This window comes from Lepisosteus oculatus, chromosome 9 (genome assembly GCF_040954835.1).
Source record: "Lepisosteus oculatus isolate fLepOcu1 chromosome 9, fLepOcu1.hap2, whole genome shotgun sequence".
Classification (NCBI taxonomy): Eukaryota; Metazoa; Chordata; class Actinopteri; order Semionotiformes; family Lepisosteidae; genus Lepisosteus; species Lepisosteus oculatus.
The window spans coordinates 2,927,065-2,942,655 of NC_090704.1; the positions used below are offsets into that span (position 1 = coordinate 2,927,065).

General features: G+C 41.4%; 1 protein-coding gene across 13 annotated transcripts in view; it reads left to right on the plus strand.

Moving 5' to 3' along the window:
- Nucleotides 1-15,591, plus strand: part of ptprfa (protein tyrosine phosphatase receptor type Fa) — a 222,163-nt gene that overhangs the window by 76,416 nt on the left and 130,156 nt on the right. The window lies entirely within an intron of this gene.

Sequence of the window (15,591 nt, forward strand, 5' to 3'; positions counted from 1 at the left end):
ATAGGAATGTGGAGTCCAACACACTTCCACAAGGGAACTATTGGAAGACACTGGTGGGCTGTGGAGTACTGGAGTGGTGTAAACTCAGATGGTCAAAAGCAGTGGAAATAAGAAGTCCCTGCCAAAGTGATCTTCTCCCCCATAATTCATGAGATAAAGTTCGTACATTTGTGCTTTTAAATATCTGGACTTTTTAAGTCATTTTCTGCAAAAGCAATCGAAGAAAGTTGTCTGTGCCAGTGTCTGCTGCAAGGCTGTTTTACAGATTGTTAGTACGATTAATATCAGAAAATGGAGGATTTGTTTTAAAGAGCCTGGGTGTTGCAGGTCAGAGGTTTTGATGAGGTTTTACTTGCATGCTTGTTCAGTCCATACAGAACACTTAAAAAATGTTGCTCTATGTGGCCCATTTAATTTTAAGGGGCTGTGCATAAAATAAACTAATTAAATAGGGGCCTTGTATTGTTATCACCATTCTTCAGAAACCTGCATGCACCGAATTCGGAATATCTCTTCTTCTTCTGTTCTGCATAGATGTTTTAATGTGCCTGTGAGCAGTGCTACATGGCACTACTGTCCATTTTTAGTTGTATCGCAGTGTTTAAAGCGCTAACTGAAGAAGAGGCTTGATAGCACAGTTCTTCATGGACACTGTTGTTGAACTTTGCCCACTGGCTGAAGAATGCCGTCAAGAGGGACACCGAATAAATCGTTCTTCGAACACCGATGTCACCGAGCTAGGGCCTAATATGTCTGGCTGGGGATCCTGCATTTTCATTTCCCAGTTTGTAATAAGCAGAGCAGGGGCTATTTGAGAGCCATCATGCCTGCACTGAGCTAATTGCAGAGCCCATCGAAAAATGAATTGGAAATCCACCTGACATTCAGCGAGTTCTCTGGAGTGGCTTAGGTCATTCCAGTCCCTGCGTTAATTACCTGAGCATGCGCTCTGCTGTGTCTGCCTTTTCTTCAGTGCTTCTTCTCACGTAAGCGTAGCTTAGGTGTTTGATTGCAGTGATGCAGTTCCAGGATCCTTGTTTAACATGCCTTATTTCTGAGTTAGCAGAAGGCATTGATTTGTTCATATTCTCTTTCTCAATCTCAAGAGTGTGTTCATTAATTGGAACTCCGTCTGGAGCTAACAGTTTGGTTCAGTGTGTCTGTCAAACTAAATAGCTGGCTGATTGCATTATCTAGGTCTATACCTTGGAGAAACAATGAAAAGGAAGATTCATGTACATCTAGGGCAAAAAAAAACTATGAAATTAATATGAATGAAATGCAATGCAAAAATGTCAAATCTTACCTCACTTTGCCAGATTGTCTATTTGTTTAATTACTGTTCTCCATAAGGAGCTTTAGCAAGGAAATGAAGCTTAGTCTGCAAAGAATTCCTCACTGAATTCTAGCTATAGAAGTTTTCCATTTGACTTCGTATGGGAAAGCGGTTAAATTAGTCAGCAGTTACCGGATACTCCTGCCCCCAACTTCTTTAAATTAAGTGAAAGATTGTTCTTGCTGGCACTGAGTAGAATCTGCACTGAGTTTGCTCCCTCCTTACTTGGGGGGGGGGGGGGGGGGTGCTCATGAATTAAGAAAGCCTGTTGCAGAAATTCCACAGGTTATTGATAGCCAGACGTAGATGCAATATAACATTTTAATAAAAGAAAAAAGCACCTGAGGAATAATGAGCCTGCGTTGAGCCTGCTAGTCCTTCTCCTGTCAGAAAGCCGATTCGAGTCAGACTACTGCCCCTCAAATGTCAATGTGGGGTGACATTTGTCACGAAAACCTTCTGAGCAAAGGCAAGCTGGAATCTGTCGGATCCTTTTGTAATATGCAGCAGGGGATGATTCAATTCTTTCCGTGACCTGACTGTATTCTTCCCTGGGTGGCCGTAATTCCATTAGGCCTTCTTTGAGCTGGTTCAAGATGATTGTTTTACAGTCACAAAAAAACCCTCTCTGACTCTCTCTCAGTCCTAACCTCTTGTTCTCTCAACCAGTTGCCAGGCAATTGCAAAGTAAAAGTGACCTTGCGGAATTCATTTAAAACTTCAATTTACTTGTCAGGCTTTCCAGAGTCTTCTGATTTCAGCAGTAGGTTTTACCCCCAGCCCTGGCTGGACAGACCTAAAGGTCTCTTTTCTACGAAAGCTGCATAGTCTTGAAGGCCTCATGTTTCAGGTGCAGGGATAGGACCATCATCACTCTTTTGAGGGGGAAAAAAAAGAGGAATAGCAGAAACAAAAAGCCAGTTTGTTTTCTCAGTATACTCAATCCTGACTGTAGACATTCTGGTGGTAATTTACTGGTTCAGTGGTTGATGGACAGCAGTGTCTAGAAAGGACGTTGCTCTGCAGCCCCTCAGACCTGAACTACAACATGACATTTTAGCAGAAAGTTCCTAAATCCCTTAACCCCCAATTGCCACAAGAGTCCACTAAGACATAAAGGTTAAGATAATAAACTGAGTATTTAATGGACAATTTAAAAATCTACATCAAGAATTGCAACACTACAGTATCCTGTTATTTTGCAGACAGATATCCGAGGCAATTTAAAAAGGTTTACCCAACAGAAAGAACACAACTGATGGCATTAGTACGTCTGACAAATTGAATGTTTGTCTAAATGTATACAAACCGTTTTGGTTTCTGTGACTGGAGACTACGTTTCCAGATCACCTGGCACTCGTAAGGTATTCACATGTACGTGTGTACGCACATGCAAACTGGTTTCAAACGTAAACGACCTTTACCTAGTCTAGTATTCCGGGGGTAGCTATCCTTGCTCTGTGGGTGCATACACAGAGTAAAGTAAGGCTGTTCGGGTATGATCAAAATTAAACTAACTCAAACCAAACACCCGTTTTTCTTTGTTTTAGACGTGAAATGAACTAAATTGGAACTGGTCAGTTCTCCCGTTCTTTACAGGAAGCGCACACACACACACGTGGGGATGGGGATTATTTACACTCGAGCTAATGTTCAGTGTCCATAAAAACAGAATTTTCTTACTCCCATTTGCAGTTTAATAGGTGCAGTAATACTACTCTGAAAAAGCTTTGTAAAAGGGTAACTCGGGTACATCAGGCATGATCAGAGATCATAAAAGTATTTAGAAAAAAATGTTAACAATAACAGATTCCCATCAATCTGAATTTGACTTAATGTAATCAGCTTGATGTGGTTTGTATGTTTTCATCGGGCTGATTGTAGATATTGTGTGCTGCGCGCTCATTAGTTAACGCTGTCCTTGGGGGACAAGTGTTCTGCATGCTGAAAAAAGGCACGTGGCCTTACTGGGGTTTAAAATAAAAGGAATACCCAGCTCTAATATGTGAATGGCACTGTGTAAGACATTTGGAGTATGAGCAGCAGGGCATTCGATTTGTAAGTGACAGATTCTGGCTGGCAGGGTCCTACTCTCAGAACAGCGCAAACCCAATTCTGTCCTCTTGGGCAGCTGTAAGAGGTTTAGAGCAGAGGAGTCCAATCCTGGCAGGGGTGTCTGCAGGTTTTCATTCTAGCTCGGTGTTTAACAACCTTAATCTGCTCGTTATTGGGTTTTACCGGGCCTGTTTTAACAACTGTTCCCAATCTTTAGGTGCTGGTACTTGAACAAGACCTAGGAAACCCATCAACACACCAGCCCTCCAGGTTGAGGAATGGGTAGCCCTGATGTAACTTAATTTCCAGATAGAACACACTGTGTGTTATTGATGTTCACTTCCTGTTACATTGTTCTTGTATTCTTCTTGTGTCTTTAGTTTCTTATTCTTAATCTTTGTGAATATTTATGTCCCAGAGACCAAAATCAATAGCCCCAATGCATGGTAGCTCTTGTCTGGTCATCGTTAATTTTTCTTGTCTGCCTGTGGTTTGTGTGGCTGATAACCAGGTTTCTTAGTCTTTACTGAGTGAACAGATGCTGGTTATTCTGTAGTCATGTCTGTAAAAGCTTTCTTAACATGTTCTCATAACATGTCAGCAGCTGATGTTTGTTACTATTCTCTGTTCTTGAAGTCGATATCAACGACTGAGAGTTAAAAATAAACATTTGACAGATAAACTTGAGCCAAAATTAACACAAAAAAATCCAATCCCGTGTGTTTTGCTGCAGGTTAGAAGGGTTTTTCTTTGCTTCCTTGATACATTAGTTACCAAGGTACCACAGTGTCAGTAAGTCAGTGAAATGTTATGTTTTCCGAACAATGTCTGTAACGTTTTCCATTGTAATGCTCTGCACTTTGTATTACTGTATTTTTCAGTGTTAATTGAGTATTGTCCCTGCTCTCTTCTCTGAACTCTATGAACTACACTCCCTGGGAGGTGCTGAAACAAGACCTGCTGTGTCATCTGTTAACAGTAATGTCTTGTCTTCAGATGTAGAAAGGAAAAAAAAAAACTTTGGAGTGGCAAATCATATTTTTAAAATTCATTAAGAACTTTTAATGTTCTGGGAAAGGGTTTTAATCTTAAATTGATTGCAATGTCTGCTCTTTTTATGCTTTCAGTAGTTAACATTTTTTGTGTTAGCAGTTAACTTTTTTTTTTTAGTTTTTGGTTTCTCTCCTCCGTTGTCTTCTGGTCTTTTCTGTTCTGTATTCACAACATGGAGGGTCACTTGGTTTGTTAAGCGCCTTGGGGCAACCTTGTTGTGAAAGGCGCTATATAAAAATAAATTGAATTGAACTGAATAATACTGTTCATGTGCCAGATTGCACACAGCACAAATTGTGCGGTCTAATATGTATCACAGACCCAGCTTTTTAACTTGAATCATTTTATGCCAGGTAGGCAGTGCCGAAAGTATGATAAATTATTTCAGACAAGCAGTAGATGCACAGACCATACATGTTACCCCTGGTGCATTGATGTTAGTTCTCTTTGTAGGCTGGGGACTACAGGACCATCCTATTGGCAGTTGTCGTTTTCTGTGGTATAAGTCTCTGCTAAAACCCTTAATCGGACCTAGTCTTTAACCCATTTGCTAGGTGGTCGAGAGGTTAAGTTCAGGTGTCTCCTGTGTTTTTAACATTTTCATAAACTACTGTGTCTCCAGTTCGTGAGTACTTTTTGTCTTTGTGTTTTTCTGGACAGGTAGGTGAGTGCAGTGCATGTTTGTGGTTTTGGGCATGCTGGTCGGTGCCAGACAGGTCCTGCAGAAACCCAAGCCCTTGGCCATCTGACAGCCCCCTCACCCTTTTTTTCTGTTGCCACACTGAGGCCTAGCTTCCAGGCATCTGCAGCTTCCAGGCATCTGCAGTCGAGTAATAGGCTTTGGTCTTCTTTCAAACAGGGAGAAGGAAAGGCAGAGTAGCTGAGCGGTGCAGGTTTCTGCTCAAGCCTTTCGAAGAGCTCCCTCTGTGAAATCAGTATTCTGCTGGCCCATGCATTTGAGGCAAAATTAGGAGTTTTTTTTTTGACAGAGCTGTAGCCTCTGACCCCCCATGCTCTGTAATCTCCTGCAGCTAATGTGTGTGCAGATTCTGCAGAGTGGGCTCGAGCTGTTCTCTTTTTCGTTTGGCAGGAGCTCTGAGGAGACTCGCAGAAAGAAAGTCTTAAGTCTTTATACCCTTGCCTCCCCTGAGAACTGTCCACACCATGATGAGCACAAGATAGAAGTTTTTTTTTTTGCTTTCGCTTTTATGCGTCTCTGTGGCATTACTTTCAGGAGTTCAGGAAAGTGTAGGCAGCAATTTAAAAAAAAAACACACACACACAAAGTGAAACTGAAATGTAATATTTATCAGAACAAATGGTACCGGTAGTAATGGTTCAGCATACAGTCTTTTGAAAGAGCTGTCGTCTATTTATTTCTTTTCCTGCCTGGTTCTACATTCTGGAATGCCTCTCCCGCAGGTGCGGCAGTGTGGAGACTGTCTAGATTCAGGTTGCTCGCCGCTATCACTGTTTCAGCATAAAAAAAAAAAACGGCATCTTGTTTTTATAACTCTTGTCAGCTAATTGCCGGCAAGTGAGCAGGGATTCAAATTAGCACAGCACAAGCCCGGTGATGGAGTCAGAAGAGCTGCTGCCTCTTGGCGTTTCCCTTTCTTACTGCGGCTGTTTGCCGAGACTCCTGTTTATCCAGGCGGAAACGGCACGCTGAGCCGAAGGGATGCCTTCCCTACAGTACAGGACAACAAGAAAGCCTGGAACATGCAAGAAATTGAGCAGGTTAATGAGTCTTAATTGAATCAGTGATCAGTTGTCAGCTGAGAATTAATTTGAATCCCACTCTTTTTGGAACTGATGAGTCCAGTATTTTAAACACAATTTTGTGGATCAGCAGGTTGACAGACCTCAAGCAACAGTTTTTTAGATGATAATTCTGCTTCTGAATTGCCTGTTGGTTCTCTCAGCCTTGTGAATCCTTGCAAATCCTAAAATGTCTGCTTTTACTGCTTTAACACAAGACTGCTAGCTGAATATTTTTCTTATAAATAAACCTTGCATTAGCGTAATTGTTGTCTGGATACGTACACATGAAATATTCATCAGGCTTACTTACTACAGGGCTGAAAAAGCTCTGCTATAATACGTTTATTTTGGTGGTATTGGTGGTGATGGTAGTGGGGTATTATAACTGTCAAGCTAAACCCATTAATGGTACTTTTCAGAGTTCTTCAGCTAAAAAGTGTCTGTAAGAAAACAATCTCAAATTCAATGTCTTTGAAAAAAAATCTATTTTTTTTTATTTGTCCAGGGTTTTAAGGCATTTGGCGTCAATTGATCCGTGATCCGAGGGACGGAACATTTGTATTTACACGGCAATAAAGCATAACAACAAATTGTCACTGGAGTGAAGAATCTTTAATGGGGGCTTAAGATTATTGTGTATAAACACCAAACAGTTCTCTCTTACTCTCTCACTCACTGCTCAATCAGGCTATCAGACGGTTTGCTTTCAGAGCTATTGAATATTTGTCAGTCGAGGGGCAGATAGTGAATAGGCTGGCTGCCTAATTAAGTCGCAGGCAGTATTGAAAATCCACACAGACCCTCCCGTACCTGAAAGCATTGAGCATGATCTCTTAAGAAGAGAAGAGGCTAGTTAGCAGTGAGGCTGAGACCACTGTGACAAACTATCTGAAGCAGTTCAAATGGAGTCCAGGGAAGGAGCGGAATGAAACCTCTTGATAACATGTTTCATGAAGAAAACACTGCAGTCACTGTCCAGATTTCAGAAGACAGAAGTGGGCTTCCTACGGATTTATGTCCTGCCTAATTCCTTTAAAGGAGAAGCATTGGCGTTTTGCTTTTGGTTGGTTTTATCTCCTGCTGTTTTTCCTGTTTTGTGATTTTCTCTGTTGTTATTTACTATATTCTACTCTTCCCATTTATTCCTGCTGCATAAATAGTTTGTGACAAGATTTGCCACAGCTTGCTGAGAGGATATGGATTGGGGAAGCATGCACAAGTGTTACACCATCAGACCTGGTGTGACACTCATGCACGTTCTTGGAACACTTCCTGGTGAAGCATTAGAGCATCTTTTACCAAAGCTGTTTGCTCTGGAACCAGAAGGGAGCCTGTGAATTATCTAGAGGGCAAAAAACAGCACAGAATCATGGTCGCCTCTTACATCCAGGAAGAAAAATTCCTACAATTATCCAGCATAAGCATGGTTACAAATGAGAGGAGACCATTTGGCCCATCTGGCTTGTTTAGTAGTTGGTAGCTTATTGATCCAAGGATCTTATCCAGATGTTTTGTGAAAGAAGCCAGTCTATCGGCTTCAGCAACAGGGATGGGTAGCCTGTTCGATACTCCCACATATCCTGCCTATCCCAGAAAGTGCTGAACGTCTGTTACTTTAGAAAGTTTGAGGTTGGCACCACTGGTGCGGATATCAAGTTATTACGTGCAAAAACACCCATTATATACTTTTAAAGTTCTTGGAAAGTAACTCCTCTTAAGTCAGTCTTGTTTTGAAGGCCCTGAGTGAATTGACGTGCAAGAACTGGGCTCCTCTCATACAGATTTCAACTTGTGTTTCGGTGTTGTTTCCTCTCATTTCCATGCTCAGTATCTTGTTTTCTGTTCTTTGTTCTGCAGTTTTGAAATTCTATTTCTTGTAGTTTTTGTGGGAAACTAAATTCAACAAAGAAGACAGGGGTGTCTGGGGGAAGAAGTCTAAAATAATGCTGCGTGAGTAAAGCCCATGTGTTCCTGAAACGATTCAACTTTTGCCAAAATGTTGGAGTGGCTGTGAAGTGAGAGAGTACCCAGCAGCCTCCACATCGGCTGCGTGGGGTGTCCGTGATGTTGCCTTGGCTGCTGATTTCTTGCCGGAGAGCTCAGGGACACAGCGGAGAGCCGCGGAAGAGCTAGCAGCAAAACAAAGACTGGCAGCAGAAAAGCACTTCAGCGTAATAACTATTCCTGAATATTTCCAGGGAGAATAAAATAAAAAAAAACAAGAGTTCCTGCTACACTCGCTATAATAGAATTTCGCACCCCCGTTTCCTCCCCACCCCCTCCCCACTTTCACTTAGTGCTGTCTCGTCCCGAATATAGGTCTGCCAGCGATTGGGAAGGTTAGACCTAATTGACAGCAACTAAAACCCAAGAGAGTTAGCCATCTGCCGACAAGGTCAGAAGAGAAATGTATTTTTTTTTTTTAAGAAATCTGCTTGTTCTAAATCTGCATTGCTAACTACAACAAGCGTAGGATGGTGGTTAGGGAATATTTGGACTGAATGTGATGGTTTATCTTACTTTATTTGCCTGCATGTGTGTGTCATTCATACATTTTGTATTATGAAGGAAAGATGATGAAAAGGTGCATCCAATCACAGCTGTCTGATTGTATTATGGTCTCACAACATGATGCCTCAGCCCAGAATCTTTGCATGGCCATCGCATTACATCTGCCTTCGGGGATGACTTTTTATTTCATTTTAATTTGTACAGCGTTTGTTGTAGATTGTGTTTTCTGTGCAAATACAGACCTGGATTACTGTGATGAACTGTTTTAGAGAAATGAGGCTAACCAGGCCAGATTAACCTTCAGAGCTTTAGGACTAAAACATAATGTAGTCCAACTTCTTTCTTATTATTTTGTAAATTGTTGCCGAAAATGAATTCCTTAAAATGCAAGAGGAGCAGAAGGAAAAATAATATGAAGCCTTTACAAGACTGAATGTGTTTGAATGAGAACTTCTCTATAAATATTGTTTTGCATACAGTATTGGGCTATATAGAGAACCTGGGGGCTCTAAAGCCCACAGTTGTAGATGAAAGTTGAAAAGCTCAGACTAAAAAAGAAGTTTAGAAATTAAAAGATATATTTTTTTTAATTCAAAAAATAAATATATTATTAAAGTTTCTAAACTAAACTCATGAGGCACCCAGTTAAACGGATTTAAACATCAGGGGAAGCAGGCCCCCTTTTAAGAATCCTTATGGTAACAAGGCCAGATTGACACAAATGAAAATTGATTCTCTTAATTAAAAGTAACCATATCCTGTAATGGTGTTAGTCCACAGCTGTGCTCCTCGTGTGGTGGGGGAGTAAGAGAGAAGATGCCGTCCAGACTGGCAAAAAGAGGTGTCACATGAGAGGAGGGATGGAAGAAGTTAGGACAGACTAGCAACATTAATACCTTAAATACAGCGCTTCGTAATGAGCCTTCAGGAGCCTTCCCTCCTACTGGTGGCCTGAATTTCAGGTTCTGATATGAGGAGAAGGACTGGGGAAGTATGAAGGTCTGGAAGAAGCTTGAGTTGAAAAATTCACCCCTGTGTCTCCCCCTTCTTCTGTGCTGTGCGTGTGGATTGCTGGCATTGTGCTTTCCCATCTTAAAAGAGTTTGATCAAAGCTCTAGAAATTTCACTGCGAGTTAACGTTCTTTTTTAATACGTTCAGTGCATAGTAGTGCCCGTGTGCAGGCATGCATGCATCTCCCCATCCAGTGATTAGCAGGATGAGTATTTGCCTTTCCTTGAACAAACAGCGCAGCATGGCCCTAATGTTGCATGAATAAATGTGCAAAGTGTTCAGTTTAAGGGGCACGGGGTGCCATAGCAGAAGTGAAATGCTAATTATGGAAAAGTGTGGCACTTCAGCTGCTTCCAGGAATCACTGGGTTTAATTTGTGCGTATTGTTGCTATCCTTGCACCTGAAGATAGTGCCTTCTAGAAAAAGGGGAGCTGAGGTAGTAGAAATAGATTCTTTACCGTTTTAACGGAAGTGCATGTTTTTTGTGATATAAATCACGCTTAACCTCGGACAAAGCTGATTATAAGCTTAATTAGCTTGAGCTTGTGTGTAGCGATACTAGAAACCCATGCACATCTATCCATATATTTCTATTGTGATAATATTCATGGAAAAAAAGGCTTTTTTATTATTGAGGCTGACACTTGTTCCAAAGTGACATAGGTTTGTACTCATTTGTACAGCTGGGCATTGTACTGGAGTTGAGTATCTGGCTCCTGGAGTATCTAGGTACCTGCAGTAAAGGATACAACAGCAGTAGTCAACTGGGGATTTGAACCCACAGCCTCCCAGTTTTGAGTCCAGGACCCTGACCACTACACCAGACTGCTGCTGGGGGAGTAAAGGTTTCCACACTGGCCGGTTTCAAACAAGCAGCCACTCGTGTGTTGTGCTTTGCAAGTAAATAAGCCAGGCTTTTTTGTCTGGAGCCACCCCCCTTCCACACACAAAACACATACACATATAAACACCCCCTGTTTTTCCAGTGCGAATGCTTAGACACATTGGAGGATTAATGGCAGTCTGTTAGAGACTCTGCCTTTTGTGCTGGTAATGGGCTCCAAGATTGATTTATAACGCTAGTTCAGTTTTCACCAAAAAGCACATGTGTTGCTTAATTATTCATGACAGATGTATTATCACAGGAAATTAAGACATCAAGGAACAAGTAAAAACTGTTACCGTGCAGAGCCATAAACACATTCACAAAGATGCTGTTCAGATGTCAAGGCATTTACAGGCATGAACATTTCTGTGTTTTAAAGAAAACACGTCAGCTTTGTTTCCCCCAGGTCATTCAACATCTGTTAACGTATCATATCATATACGAGAGTGCTTTGAGCTTTATAGGTCTGACCATCCTCCTAAATTATTCTTCACAGACTGCATTTTACCTCTCTAATTATGCTAACAAAAGAGAAGGGAAATTGGTTAGTGTAGTTTTAAAGCTAATCTCAATTTTGACCCGTCTTTGTTTGCAATATAAGCCTTTTCTCCAAGTTAATGGGAACTTCCAGTAAAGCCCTTTTAAAAAGCAACAACTTCATCCCTCGTTAACGGAGTCAATTGTTCACAATGACGTTTTAAGAAGTTGCCTTTTTTATTCCCTGAGACTCTTGCATTAGATGAAAAGGCTGACGGAGTTAAAAAAAAACAGTTTTTTTTTTCTAGAGATAGGTGAAATGTACTGCAGCAAGATCTGAAGTGTTTCTAGGAGAAGATAGAAAATCGGTTTGAATGTTGCACTGTCTGATTTGTCAAAGCTAAATCCAGAAGAAAAATAATCCAAGGTTTTTGTTACCTGCAAAATTCTTAATGAGCTCTCAGGCAAAAGATGCAGAATTGCTGACAAAACTCACGTTCTCTATTTAATCTATTTAAATATGTATGATGGCAGCATAGTGACACGCTGCCCTCTGTTGCCTCACAGTTCTTTTAGGTTTCAGTTTTTTAGGTCTAATTCCAGACGGGCGAACCTTCTGCGTGAAGTTTGGTGCAAGTTATTCCTGTGTTTTCCTTTTCTCCAGGTGTCCTGGCTTCCTCTATCCTCTTACATAGTCTAGGTAATCTGCCCTTTTTTCTCCTATAGTATCCAGGTTCTGGGATTTAATCACTTGCTCCCTTAGACCCTGGACAGTCTCTGGGGTGGCATAACGTTTACCAAGAATACGAAAATGGAAAATATAGAGACAGGTGTGGAGCGGTGGCTCTGTGGCTCAGGATCTGTGCCTGTGGCTGGAAGGTTGCCGGTTCGTATCCTGTGGCCGGCAGAGGAATCCTACTCCGTTGGGCCCCTGAGCAAGGCCCTTAACCCCAACTGCTCCAGGGGCGCTGTATAAATAGCTGACCCTGCGCTCTGACCCCCCAGCTTCTCTCCCTGTCTGTGTTTCTCATGGAGAGCACTACTGGCCCCACAAACACCTTAAAAGTACACATTCTTCCTCTGTTGAGACTGTCTATACACATTTGTTCATCTTGACAGTCCCAAAAAATGATCCTTGCAAAGTTAAAGACTTAATTGTCTTTTAGTCCAGATTAAAATCTTGTTGCTGAAACCTAAAATAGTTGAGCGTTCATAGATTAATTAACAAAGTGTGGTTTAGCCTTTAATATTGGCAGTTCCAATAGGTCATTACGTGTGTTTTGTTATGTCTAGTCAATAAACCTTTAGACGTGTTTGCATGGGATTTTATAAGCAAATCAGTGCTAATTAAAGACATTTTTAATGTGCCCAGAAAGGCATGGTTTTAATAAACAAGGAGCCTTGCAGAAACAGTGTGTTGGTTTAGAAAAAATAAAATAACAGTGTAATCAACAAACTGTTGATTAAGAATTGTGTGTCGGAAAATCCATTGCTTAAAAGCTGCTTTTACTGTAACATGTTTTCTACTGTAACACTTCTCTTTGAAGTCCTCCCTCTGAGGCCCTTGTGATCACAGTGTTTGGAATTATTGTGAATTGTCTTGATGACAGATTTTTTTGTACTGTTCACTTCGGCATGGTTTAATATCCAGATTATTCTGATGGAGGTAGAAGTGAATAAATGACGCTCTTACACTTGATGTCGTAAGTATGATATATCTGTATATAGTGCTGGTCAGATGTGAGCGTACATGGGTTTTGGCTGTTAGTCTTATTTTTTTTGGCTAAAGGTTTGGGCAGTGTATCCAGAGAATAGAGAATGCTTTGCTGGCAGCATGAAATACAGGGATTTTAATTTTAACAGCAGTGGTGATATCTTAATTTTTACATCAGTGATGAGTTTCTGGTCTTTATGTCCTTGTTTCTGTAGTGGAATCTGGCCAGAATGTTCTAATCTACTGATTGACTTTAATGTTTCAGCTGATGTTAAACAGATTACACTGCATCTATGGCATGTACTGTACTGAAAATTCAGCAGATCTGTGCACCTGCTTTGCTAAGTCAAAGGAAGTAAGGCCTAAAACTCAAAAATGTCAGTAAGGACCTTCATCCAAAAGCAGTACATCTTGATTGTGTGCTTGTATGATGAGACTGTAAATGTGCTCTGTATTCAGACTGTGTATGTGCACAGTTTAGTTTTAGTTCTCTCATTTTAATGCTGGAATGTCTGGTGCAACAAATTATTAACACTCAACCTTGTCTGATTGTTGAACGTGTTAGGTTTGCCATAAGCACAACTGTCATTTTGAACAGTAAAGTAGATGTTTAGTTGAATGTCATATGGTTCCAGTGCACTATATGCATGGTTTACGATATTTGTTTGTTTTCGTCAGGCAGCTGTGATAGAATTAAGTTTTCAGTAGTGAAGGATTGGCTGGGGAAAACAAAAGTCTAAAGATCCCCGAGGAGGAGGTGATCAGATGAGTGTAAAATGAGTCTCCATAACAAGGCTAGTTAAGTCAAAGGGTCTCTCTGTTTTTTTTTGCTGGAGCCATCACTCCTCAGGTTGCTCTGAGTCACAGCTGGTCACAGGCCTCCCTGGGGAATGCTTAGCCTTTTCTGAGCACATTCGGTTACTGACAGCCCCTGTAGTCAAACCCTGGCTACTTGAAGGGGAGATCAACCTTTTTAAATAAATCAGACCACACAATGTACTGGCTTTGAAAAGCTGTCCTTTATGCACAATTGAGCAGAACCGCTACAAGACAATTGTTCCGGAGAGCTTGCAGGGGTATTGTGGTTTTCTTTTTTTTTTCTTTTGATTTTAGGCTTTGATGATGGTGCATTTTACGCCACTGCTTCATCAAGATGGCTTGTTATTGCAGCACGAAAGTTCAAAACGACTTTAGAAGGGTGGCTAGAACCGAACTGACTGGCTTGACTCATTAAATAAGTAATTTGGATTAGGGAGACACTTTATATTTAGCCGTTGAGGACCTGGCAGTCTTGTTTTCAGACATGCTAGGGCAGGAAACCAGAGGTAAGCTGTGTCCCTGTTGACCTGAGAACAGTGCTCACTTTTGCTCTTCAGATTCAGTAACCCTGGTAAATTTAGGGATGGCTTGTTAATCTGTTACAGTCTGGTGAAGGCAGATCTCCAGTAAGTTGCATCATCTAAGCTGAAAACAAAAGGTCTTGTGGCTGAGAGAATACCCCCAAAATGTTGTCGTTTTACGCACTGACAGGCCAAGGCTGGTGGTTGTCATTTCTCTTTTAAATTTACTCGTACGTTGTTACTTCAGTAACTTTGAGCACCAATTAGCAGTGCCGATGGATTTTGTGAGCGTTTTCGGAGAGAGCCGCCTGCTCTGAAACCCCATGCTAGTTTCTTCTGCTAGTTTGTTTTCCTAACTGGGGGGGAAAGAATCCTCTGCCGATGGACTGTATATAAATACTTAAATATCAATTTTTTTTTCAAGACGAGACTTTCCTTTGGTCTCGCGCTGTTTGTGTATATGTGGAAGTTGTACTATTTTGGGAAGTAGACCAGAAGTGTAAGATTTATGACATTGCCGGCTCTTTATATCTTTGTTTTGTTTGCACTTGGGTGACACGGCAGCTCCTTTGGCCCTGTGCAATCCCAGTGTTCTCCGGTCTGGGCGCTCATATCTCTGCTGTCGGGGCACTATCTGATCAGTGCCTTATCGGGGCTCGTATCACACGTACCGCCACGGCGTGTGTGAACCACGCAGGCCCATCGGCAATCTTCTCACTCACTTCTCCAGTTAAACATGTCTGCCAGGGGTTTTTAACCTATGTACTGTGGAGGTCATATAGCTGAGAATAAAAAGAATCTGTTTCTGTTTTTTTTTCAGAAACTGGCTTTTCCTCCTTTTCCTCCTTTTTGTCTGAGGCACTGCTCGGTAAACATCACAAAAAGCATAGCAGCATCTTTATTGAGAATTGGTTGGTTCACAGGGGAAACCCACAGATTGAGTTGTTTTTATTCCTTGCTTGCCTACATGTGGAGTGTTCTGTTCTTAATTGCAAAGATGTCCATTCTTCCAGGAGGAATACAGTGGGCTGTCTTCTTCCGACTGCCTTTTTAGTATGGGTTTTTTACACCCCATCTGTCTAGGTTACTGTTATGCAGAATCGGAGACTCTATTGTTACGCTGTTTTTGAAATGGCTCAACACAACAAGGTCCTTTGTGAGGGTGTTCATGAAAATGAGTGTCTGGAATGCACCAACACAAAGTCTGATTTACTGAGGAAACAGATCTCGACTGGCAGGAGAAGTGTTTTTGTTTGGGAGTTTTTTTTTAAACTAAGTAGGAGAATAGGTGACGTGCCATTCTTACAGCATGAGGGCAGCATGACAGTGGAGAGGGGAGGGAGTGAAAGGGATCCTGTGATAACGTTTTTTTAATGCACAATTCTACTCGCATTTAAAACCGCAAGACTATGACTCATTCCTTTGAAAACACTTAGAGGTTG